This window comes from Rousettus aegyptiacus, unplaced genomic scaffold, assembly GCF_014176215.1.
Source record: "Rousettus aegyptiacus isolate mRouAeg1 unplaced genomic scaffold, mRouAeg1.p scaffold_m13_p_2, whole genome shotgun sequence".
Lineage (NCBI taxonomy): Eukaryota > Metazoa > Chordata > Mammalia > Chiroptera > Pteropodidae > Rousettus > Rousettus aegyptiacus.
In genome coordinates this window covers 110,477,802-110,489,840 of record NW_023416295.1, presented here as the reverse complement: position 1 = coordinate 110,489,840, position 12,039 = coordinate 110,477,802, and positions in this window count along the sequence as shown.

Genomic DNA, 12,039 nt, shown 5'->3' with positions numbered 1-12,039 from the left:
TAACTGACATATTAACACTGTGTAAGTTTAAGGTATACATAGTTATACCATAGTTATTTTTCATGTGTGTAGTGAGAATATTTGAGAATTATTTTTTTAGCAAATTTCAAGTATAAAATACCGATTGCTAAGTATGGTCATCATGCTCTGTGTGAGATTTTCCAGAACTTATTTATGTTATAAGTGAAAGTTTATACTTTTTGACCAACATCTCCCTATGTTTCCCACCCCTTAGCTTCTGACAACCACCAATCTACCCTTTGTTTTTATAAATTTGACTTTTTTAGATTCCACACATAAGTAAGATCATACAGTTTTTGTCTTTTTCTGTCTCACGTATTACACTTAACATAATGCCCTCAAGGTCCATCTATATTGTTGCAAATGGCAAGATTTCCTTCCTTTTTGTAACTTCGAAAATATAAATCCATTCCATATTTTATTTATTCATTCATCCAATCAATTTAGGTTGTTTTCATGTCTTGACTATTGTGAGTAATGCTGCAGTGAACAACGGGTACAGATATCTCTTCAAAATAGTTACTTCATTTCCTTCAGAGACATAGCCAAAAGTGGAATCCTGGATCCTATGGTAGTATAGTTTTAATTTTTTGAGAAATTCTCATACCTTTTTGCCGTAATGGTGGTACCAATTTACATTCTCATCTATAAGCATGTATAAACATTTAAAGTATTCCCTTTACTACATATCCTTGCCAACACTTATGTCTCATCTCTTTAACAGTAGCCACAAGTGATACGTCCTTTTGGTTTTGATTTGCATTTTCCTGAAGATTAGTGGTGTTGAGCACCTTTTTATGTACATGTTGGCCATTTGTATGTCTTTTTTTTTTTGAAAACTGTCTATTCAAGTTGTTTGCTCACTTTTTAATTGGATTATTATTATTTTTTGCTATTGAATTATATGATTTTTTAAAATATATTTTGAGTATTAACCCCTTTCAGATTTATAATTTGCAAATATTTTGTGGTATCATTGTAATGTCTCTTTTTTCATTTATAATTTTATTTGTTGTCTCTTTTTTTCTTGGTTAGTCTTGGTTATTCTAATTTTGTTATAACTTGGTTATCTTAACTAATTTTGTCAATTTTGTTTATCTTTTTTTAAAAAACAACACTATCTTTGGGCTCAATTTTTTCTTCTTTTTCTAGTTCCTTGACATCTAAAGGTAAGCTATTTACTTGAGAGCTTTCTTTTTTCTTAATGTAGGCATTCGTCACTACAAACTGCTTTTGCTGCAACAAGTTTTGTTATGTTGTGTTTCCATTTTTGTAAATCTCACTATACTTCTTGATTCCTTTTTTGACCCATTGATTGTTCAGAAGTATGTTGTTTAATTTACATATATTTGTGATTTTTCTAATTTCTATCCTGTTCTTGATTTCTAGTTTCATATCATTATGCTCCAAACAGATACTTGATATGAAGTCAATTTTAAATTTGTTAAGACTTTTCTTTTGACCCAGCATATGATCTATCCTGGAGAATGTACCATGTGCACTTGAGGACAATGTGTATCCTGGTGCCATTGAATGCAATGTTTCGATATGTCTATTAGGTTCATTTGATATATAGTGTTATTCAAATTCACTGTTTCCTTATTGATTTTCTGTCTACATAATCCATCCAATGTTAAACGTGGGGTAATAAATTCCTCTATAATTATTATTTTGCTGTTTATTTCTTCCTTCAGTTTTCCCTTTAATTACTATTTACTTTAAATGAAACTGTTGTTACTTCTGCAGTGGGATCAGCAGTTAAAAGGTTTATTACTAGGGGCTCAGGCATGTGTGTATCAACGTCTGGCCCCTAGGCAGAAGGCACTGCCTTCAGGACCTTATTCAGTAGGGTGGCAATAGGACAAGAATCCACTTCACGTACTGCAGCTGGGTCCTCAGACACCTGGCCTTTACCAGGTTCACAGACATGTGTGACTCTTGACAGTTACCTGTGAGGGCTCTTGCCATATCACTGGATGTATCCTTGGTTGGGCAGGACTGGAACTGGCTGAGAGGGACAGGAACTGAGTCTCAAGGCTACTTTTGGTCCATGGCCAGGGTTGATGTCTGCAGACATTACTCTCAAGGCATGGATGCTCTTGTCCCCTGACAGGTTCCCGAAAGGCCAGGACTATTTCCTGATCAAGGCTGGGAGGGGCTGGAGCCAAGTTACAGGGCCATTGCAGGATCTTTAGTTAGACCAAAGTTGGCAAGCTTACCTCCAGGGGCAAAGGTGGGCATGTCTCCCAGTCATTTTCTGGGTGGGCTAAACTGCTTGTGAACCACAGTTGGGAGAGGTTGAAGCCAATATAGGTCCATTTTAGGATCTGCTGTTGGAGTGAGGTTGGCAGGCCTTTGTTTTGAGGTATTGACGGGTAGGCTTCCCAGAAAGACCTTGGGGCAACAAGACTATTCATGAACTAGGACTGGGAAGTACCAGAGCAGAGCATAGGCTATTTCAGGATCTCTAGGTGCCCAGAAGAGAATGTCTCCCATCAGGTTTCTATGCCGACAGAACTGCTTGTGGGCTGTGGCTGCTTAGTATAACATTAAATCCTATTCTTTGTTCCCACAAAATAGCATTTCACTGGACTCAATTTGATATTAATGAAATAGTATTTGGCTCTAATTGTTATAAATTTGACTTGAGAACCACGGCCAGAATGAGAGATAGTAGATTCTCTATTTCTCTCTTTTTATTTCCCCTCTCCTTCCACTCTTTCCTCTTTTTTCTCTACACATTTACCATGCTACACCCAAGCTTGTATAATCTTGTTTAGTTTAAAGGGTGAGCATATATCTTTATTTTTAGTTAAATGGATGGCATTTCTAGTTGAGTGGATGAATAAATGAATGCGTAAGTGCATGAATCAGATAAAGGTTACCCAACAATGATGGATATATTGCTGGATACTCTTTAATGACACTCAATAAAAGGACTGCAGTACTGATCAATGGAGCTTTTGAAATGCTCTTTTGGTAAGGGAAAATTTTAACCTTAGTGCTGAAAGACTGACTGAAGATGTTTCCCTTGGACTCTGCCTTTGATACTGAGACCACTTGGCCCTCATGATGAAGTTAAATTGATTGAATCTAAGATAGTATGTGTTAAATCATAAAAACTCTGGCTTTCAGAGAAGATGACAAATTATTTTTAGAAAAGAAGTCAAGTTATTATAAAAAGAGAGCAAGAGAGGCTATTTCAGTTGAGCATAGGCCTTTGGAAAAAGTATATTAAGAAAAAAATATACAATTAGTTTCAACATACCTATATGACCATAATAGTGGTTATATCTGGATTTCAAATAGGTTTATTTTCTTTCCTTTGGTTTTGAATTTTATTAGTTTTCTTTGTTTTGTTTTTGGAATCAATGAAAAGTAAAATCGAATAAAAAATATCTGCTATTTGATAAATAGTTAAGAAAGGCCTGATGGTTAACAAATTCTGTTCTGTATTTGTAACATTTTCTCTTTATTTTTAATCACAGAAATGATAATAGGCATAGAAAAAAAATATTGCTTGGGGCATTTTACCTGAAGAATGGTTGAGTACTCTTTACTTTTTATATAAATTAAATATAAATAGCTAAAGCATTTTCTCATTTAGTTATGACTCCAGGAAATAAAGGTTTAGGGGAATATTTCCTGAACTGTGTTCAATGGAACTGTGACATTCTGAAAGCTTGTTAATAGGCATTTCTTAGAAGGGTTTTATAATCAAATGAGTTTGGAAAACTTAAATTTAAATGAAATGAAACAGGTTTGTTTTACAGCTAGTTTCTCAAAGTCATTTTATGTAATAATATGCCTTGTGATTCTATAGGAGGAAATACAATATGTATGGTTTTCTAAACTTTCACCAAGAATTCCCATTAATGTATAGCATAATATAATGTGGGGGAAAACATGATGGAAGAATTCTGCTCCTACATTCAAGGACATAATACTCTGCAATAGCTGTTTATTGCTGATTTTACTTTTACATTGTTTTAATTTAACTTTTAAAATGTATTTATATCCTCAAACATAAAATTACCTCCCATTTTTTTACTTTTGAGAGATTGAACAATATATCTTTTTTTTTTTTATAGGAAAGATAAGGTGTTATGAACTGTATTCTCTCACAATAAGAAATATACAGAGCAGGTCTCTATTTGTTAGTTTATGTTTTATTATAAAATTTCCAGGCATACAATAAGGTATAAAGTATGACATAATGGATGCTTATTCGTTCAAAAAACGTGTCTATTTTCCAATTTTTGAATTCTGTCCTTAACATGTATATAATACAGGGGCATATGTTTTTATTCTTTTAGTTTCATTTTCTATAAACTTGGACATTTATTTTTGTCTACTGATCTATCAACTCCTAAGAAAGATGTTTTAAAATTTTCTGCATTCTAATATATACAGTTTTTTTACTTTAACTTGACTTTGTCAAACTCTTTTACAATTCTTTCACTTTTTGTTTTATGTCCTTTTTTTTTGGTTTGTATTACTATGTACAAGGTAATTTAGAGTTGTTAGATTATATCTTCTTGGTAAATCAAACTATTAAATTATTATACCTGTTCTACTTTATCTTTAGTAATCTCTCTCTCTCTTTTTAACCTTTAAATCTATTTTCCTTGATAGTAATATAGCTACACCTAATTCCCATAAACTTTGATTTTTAATATATTTCTGGGTCTTTATGTTTTAGGTATGTCTCTGTAAATAATATAGTTAGAATATTTTTAGCACAATCTGAAAATATCTATTTTTAACTGATAAATTGAATTACTTTATATTTTGCATATGCTTGTACTTTTTCTAATAGATACTTCTAGCTTTCAATTTTTCTTGCTTTTTCTTTTTTTTTTAATATTAGAATGACTTCTTTTGGAATGTTTGAGATATTTTTACGTGATATGTTTTCCTATACTGATTTGGAAGTTATACTTTGTTCTATTCTTTAATAATCATTCTTAAATATTTAGCATGCATATTTAACAAAATCTAAAATTAATATTTCTGTGTTCTTTCTGAACAATTCTGCATGTTTTAACTCCTTTACTTCCTTTCAATTTACATAATAACTCACAGGCACACTACTGAGGAGAAAAACAAGAGTACTGCTTTCCAATATTTCAATTACACCAGATCAATCTTGTTTTTTACCTCTTAAATTATTATTAATAATAATTATTTATTATTATTGCATTATACAGTCGCTATTTGCTTAGATGTACTCACACATTTATGATTTTCTTGGCTACTATTACTTTTTCCATCTTACTTTTTCCTTTTTGATTCGGTTTCCTGTCAGAAATTTCTTAATGAAGGTTTATTGTAGAGAAATATTCAGTTTTTGTTTTTTGCTAAAATGTTCTTATTTCATCTCCTTTATGGGTGAAAGTTTACATTAGTACCTAATTCTAGATAAACAGTCATTTTCATTCAGAACTATAATACTATCCCACTCTCTTCTGGTTTCTGTTCTTACTATTGAAAAGTCAGCTTTATTCTGCTTATTTTTATGACGTGTCTAGATAGTGACAGAGAAAATTAACTATCAGGTTCCTGAGTCATTTCTCACTCAAGAAGCTGCAACTTAATGCCTAATTCTGTCCATTACAGACAAGTCACTGCTACCTCATTACCCTGAAACCTTATGGACTTAAACAATACTATGTGATCTAACCCCAAGAGTACTGAAAAATTTATTAGTAGCTGTTCCTGCCTTCAATTCTACTTCTTTATTAACAATGAGAGAATTGAAAGAGCATTAGACCCTAAAGCTCAGAGCAGTTCAGGTGTAGTCTCCCCATTTGACATCAGACTGGGAGTGAGTATCCCTCTGAAAATGTGACAATCAGGCCACAAAGGCACTTTGGCCCTTTGGCTACTAGATAAGCCTGGAAAATAAGCCATATTTTTTATTTTATTTTATTTTATTTTATTTTATTTTATTATTTATTTTTTTATTTAAGGTATGATTTATCAACTACATTAAAAGAGGATCAAGTTAGACTAAAATGACCCTTGAGCCATTCAAAACAGCTAGATAAGCAACGAGGAGGTTTGGAACATGCAATATACACCAAATATAGGTGCTTACCATCTGAATCATGTTAGATTCTGTGTAGGTAGAGAACCCACTAATGCTGCAATTTCTCATGACTGCTAAACTCCCCGCAGGGGCACAAAAGACACCAACATTGCCTTTCTGGGTAGGTCCTTCGTTTGTCTCTTGGGTTCCCTGCTAGTGTCACTTCTCTTTAGCTTGAGCCTTTGTCTTAACTGAGCAACCATTTTCTTTCCATTATCTGGATCAGATTTGTCATTTATTCACAAGTCTCTTCATCACCTGGAGCATCTGTCATTTTTATCTGTTCTATCTGTCTGACCTTTGCAATCTTCGTTAGTTAATTTAAAAAAATAGTTTGTTTTTATTTATTTGTTTACTGATTATTTAAGGATAGGAAATAAGAAATGGTTCATTAATTTCTATAATGGATTTTTTTTTGTTTTTCATATTGCTTTTCATTTGTATTGTTATATGAAACACATGTCTTTAAGTTTTTCAAGTAGCTTAAATAAACAATATCATTCTCTGAGTGAAAGACTTCTTTTAACACTAAACTGCATAGAATGATTTTTGAAACATGACCTGTCAGGTCTCTGAGTTGGGCGAATACATGAGAATTTTATCATGGACACCAAGAATTTAAGGCTAAAGTCAAATTAGAGTCAAAATCAACCAAAGCAATTGACTAAATACAAGGATTTTATAGCACCTATATCAGTAAATGAAGTAGATACTTATGATATAGATTTAAGAGATTTGAAATGGAATGTTTTGAGAATTAAAAATACCTCTTGAAGTATTTTCTTTCCCTCACAGGATGATGAGCACCCAATTGGAATTTTGTGGCACATTTGCAAAGTAAAAATGGAATTCCATAAATTATGCACGATGTTCTTAAAAGTTCAGTCTCTATCACTGGAACAATTGTCACCCACATCTTGTTTCTCTGTCCAAAAAAGAGAATACCCATACTGTTAGTTATGCCATATTGAGTTACAAGGAAGAAATATGCAGAGTATCCAACTGCCTATATCCAAAACTAAAGCACGAAAATTGCACATCGAATGTGTTGTTCAGATGAGAAACACTAAATTCTCTTTGATTTTTACAATAGTTTATGCTGTCTAGAAATTATGGGCTGGCATTTCAAAATAATATTTTAGAAGAGGAAAATGGATATTTTAGAAGAATATTTCTTTTGGCGTATACTGTGTCAGAATAGATGTGTTTTTCAAAAGGTAGAAGTTCTTACATGGCTGGATTCTATTTTCGAAGGCAAAAGAGAAGGGATGGAAAATATCATGTGACTTAAATACATCTTTCAGTATCTTAACTCCCAATTGTTTCTTTAAGAATGGACTTAGAAAGATTGGTTTTATTGCTACTGAAAACTGAAGACAAGAAGCAGTTTCAGTAAGAAAAGCAGAGAGTAAACAAAGCTAAGATGCCAAAAGTGAATGCCACCAATCCTGAATAGAGCACGACATGGATAAATTGATCTGTTCCACTTCACTAAGTTACATTGAGTTGGAGAAGTTCGTAGAACTCTGCTGTATATAGAGGTCAAGTGGTATGCGTTTTTATCGAAATGAATTTTAATTGTTCAGAAATAGGAAGGTGAATAATGCAATACAGCAGAGTGTTTAAAAGAGTGGGAGCCCTGTGGTCAGACCAAAACTGGCTTCAAATTCCAACTGTGCCATTTACTAGGTAAGAATTGGCAAATTACTTAATCTAAGTCTTATTTCCCACATCTGTCTGTGTCATAGGGTAATTGTTTACTATGTGGAGAGTGAGAAGTAAATAAATTAGCATCAAAATTAAGTAAAATGAAAGAACTCAGCACAAAGCCTAGCATGCATATATTAAGTTCTCCATAAATGCTACTTATTATTTTCCTTATTTTTATAAGACAAAAAGATTGTCATATAAGAAATAGCCAAATTCTGATTTTAAACTTCTCAAAATATTTATAGCAAATTAATACTATTAGTAACTTCACAGATGGGTGATACCTTAAATTTAAAAAAAAAAACTGTTAACATTTTTTAACATTTTTTATATTATCTCGACTCTGCTTTATCCACTTTTCTGATTATTCATAAACTTTGAACACTTCTTCCGAAAGTAAGTACTTGTCAGTCCTCCTAATGGCCTCCAAGGCGAGAGATGTCAAGAAATTCATTTGAAATCTATTTTGGTGTTTAAGCCTGCTGAGCCTGTGTCTCTACAATTTGACACTCATTGGAAGCAATAAATGGTGATCATATCATCAAGAAATTGGATCCACCCCTGATAATATTCCAGTGACCCATTCTTTTCATATTGTTATGTGAAGAGATTTATACTCAGAATGGTTGTGTGTGTGTGTGTGTGTGTGTGTGTGTGTGTGTTGTGTGGGAGATTAATGTGGCATAGTGGTTTGTGGGAGCTGTCAAACATGGGAGAATGTGGTCTCATTCTTCAAATATATATACTGCTGACAGAAATAGGGGAAAATAGAACCTGTACAAACATCTCTTAGTATCTTGAGAATCCTGCATAGGTTTTAAAACACATGAGAATTAACTGATATGAGCATAATCACCATTTGAAGTGTCTGTTTGAGCAGTTTTATAAGTTTCCTATACTTCTATGCTTGACATATTATTTTCCTAGACTATGAAAAGGTTCCTACTGTCTATTTCAATCAGCTCCCAATTTAACAAGAGCTGGCAGTCAACACACAGTTTGAGCTAATGAGACTCCCAAGAGGACTCTAAAGAACATCTGCTGCTAATCTCCACTTCCTAATATCCCAAAGATTCAATCTCCTTCCCTACTTCTCTCATTCTTAGCAAATGGTTTTACTTCCCTGAGAAGATTTAGCTCATCTAACATAGATTGCTTCATCTTTAATCTGTGCTCTTGTTTTTAGTACTTGCTACAACTGCTGAGACATTATTCTCTCAAATAATCTATTCTTCAAATTTTTTTGCCTAATAACGTGAATGAACCCCCCTACTTTAAAAGATATTCCCATTTGATCCCTTAAATTAAAGTTACCACCCTATCTTTTCTTCTTCCTTCTCCACCAGACATTTTAACATAAATATCTATACGTACTGTCCCTACTTTACAACCAACATTTTAATTGAATCCTTACAACACAAATTCTACTGTTCTTAATTTGTTAGTAGTTCGGTGACTAACTAATAACACAATTTTCCAATGCTTAGGATATATATAAAATGAGTCTCAATTCACAAGAATATTGTTTTAGAAAAAAGAAACTAGTTTTATTCAAGGTGATTTTAAAATGTGTCAAATGAAATTATTATTGTATTAATTTAATTTCATTATATTATAAAATAAAATCCAATAAAAATAAAAATTTCTGCCTAAATTGTAATTGCCCATCATATTTGATAGTTATAATAAAAATAACTAAAAACAAATATAATAAAAGCAGTGAATATTGGTACTTAACAGGGTTATAATACATAAAAAGAAAGAGACTTGGGAGGATTAAAAGTTTTCTACTCTATCCCTTGCGTTCCTTAGTACCTGTAGCATTTCCTCCCAATACCCTCTTAAACTTGACCTTGGCCACTAACTGTCTCTCTCAAATTCTTGATAAATAAAACTGCCAAAATCATGGCTATTAAATCACACTAACAATATCTTCCTTTTGTGAGAGCCCATTTGAAAATCTATTCCCGACACCAGCTGAACTTCAAATGACTCCCTTGCTAAAGACTTATAAATTCTGCCTTTGTTCTAAAAGACAGCTCCTACTCTTCTAAACAAAGGCTTATAATTAATGGGAATCTGTTTGATTGTTTTCCCACAAAATGCAGTGTATTTTATGGTATCACCTACAGAGTGATAGCAGAGAAGGATCAGAAGAAGGCCGTGGGAAACTTAGAAATAAAAAGTAAGTTAGAGAAGAAGAAACCTAGACAGGGTGATCATGGAAGTAAGAGGGGAACCAAGAGAAAATGGTATCCTGAAAGTCTGCAGTGGAAGGAATTTCAAAAAGGAAGAAATGGTTGACTGTTAAATGCTGCAGAAGAGTCAAGTAAAAGAAGAATAAAGTATTCTGATTTTTATTATTTTGTAAATATATGTACATGTATAAATGCATCCTAAATTTATTGTGAGTGGCCACAATCTATGCCATAAACATATCCATCACCTCTGAAAATTTCCTCTCACCCTATTTTATTATTATTATTGTTATTGTTGTTATTATTATTAATTAGTGGTAGTAGTAATAGTAGTAGTAGTTTCATCATTATTAGAACACAATAAAGACCTACCTTCTTAGTTAATTTTTAAGTATACAATACGGTATTGTTAACTATAGTTTCTATGTTCTACAGCAGAGCTCTAAGATTTTTTCAATGTTGTATAACTAGGGGTCCCCAACCCCTAGGCCATGGATCAGTACCAATCCATGGCCTGTGAGGAACTGGGCCGAGCAGCAGGAGGTGAGAGGCAGATGAGTTAGGGAAGCTTCATCTGTATTTGCAGCTGCTCCCCAGAGCTAGCTAGCATCACCGCCTTAGCTCCATCTTCGATCATCAGGCATTAATTTCTCATAGGAGCACCAGTCCCTGGTGCCAAAATGGTTGAAGATGACTGGTATAACTGAAACTTGGACTCTACTAATATCTCCCCATTTCCACCCACCCTCAGAGCCTGGCAACCACCAGTCTACTCTGCTTCTATGGGTATGACTATTTTAGATTATTTATGTAAGTGGTGTTATGTAGTATTTGTCCTTCTATGTCTGGCTTATTTCACTTCACATAATGTCCTTCACGTATATCCATGTTGTCACAAATGACAGGATTTCCTTCTCTTTTTTTTAAAGCTAAATATTTCTTTGTATATTAATAGCACCTTTTCTTTATCCATTTGTCTGCTGACAGACATTTAGTTTGCTCCTTGTCTTGGCTATTGTGGATTATGACACAATAAACATGAGAGTGCACATATCTCTTTGAGATCGTGATTTCAAATTCTTTGTATATTTACCTGAAAGTAGAGTGGCCGGATCACATCGTAGGTCTATTTCAATTATTTGAAGAAGCTCCAAACTGTTTTCTGCAGTGGCTGCACCAATTTAAATTACTGCCAGGAATGTAGTAAGGTTCCTTTTCCTCCACATTCTCAACACTATTTATCTTAAAAAATATATTTATATATTAGCCATCCTAACAAGTATGAGGTGATATCTCATTGTAGTTTTGATTTGCATTGCTCTGGTTATTAGTGATGTTGAGCACCTTTTCATATAATTGGTGGCCATATATATATATATATACACCTTTGGAGAGATGTCTACCCAGCTCCTCTGGCCACTTTATAATTGGGTTATTATTATTATTATTATTATTTGCTATTAAGTTGCATGAGTTCCTTATATATTTTGGTATTAACTATCATATATATATATATATATATATATATATATATATATGATTTGCAAATATTTTCTCCCCTTCCACAGGTTGCCTTTTAATTTTGTAGATTGTTTCCTTTGTTGTACTAAAGATTTTTACTCTGATGTGGAATCACCTGTCTATTTTACTTTTGTTGCCTGTGTTTTTCACGTTATATCAAAAAAATCATTGCCCAGACCAATGTCCAGAAGTTTTTTTTTAAGAGTTTTATGGTTTCAGGTTTTACATTTAAGTCTTTAATTCGTTTTAAGTTGATTTTTGTGTACAGTGTAAAATAATACAATTTCATTTTTTTGGATGTGGATATTCAGTTTTCCTAACACCATTCATTAAAGAGACTATCCTTTTCCCATTATGTAACCTAGGTACCCTTTCTCTTCTTTTTTTCTTTTTTCTTTTTTGTTTTTTGTTTTCTGATTGAAAGGTAAACTGATTTTTATTCTAAACAGTAGCAAGCCAGAGTGCTGGAGGGGACTTTCCTGCATCCCCTGTGCTCAG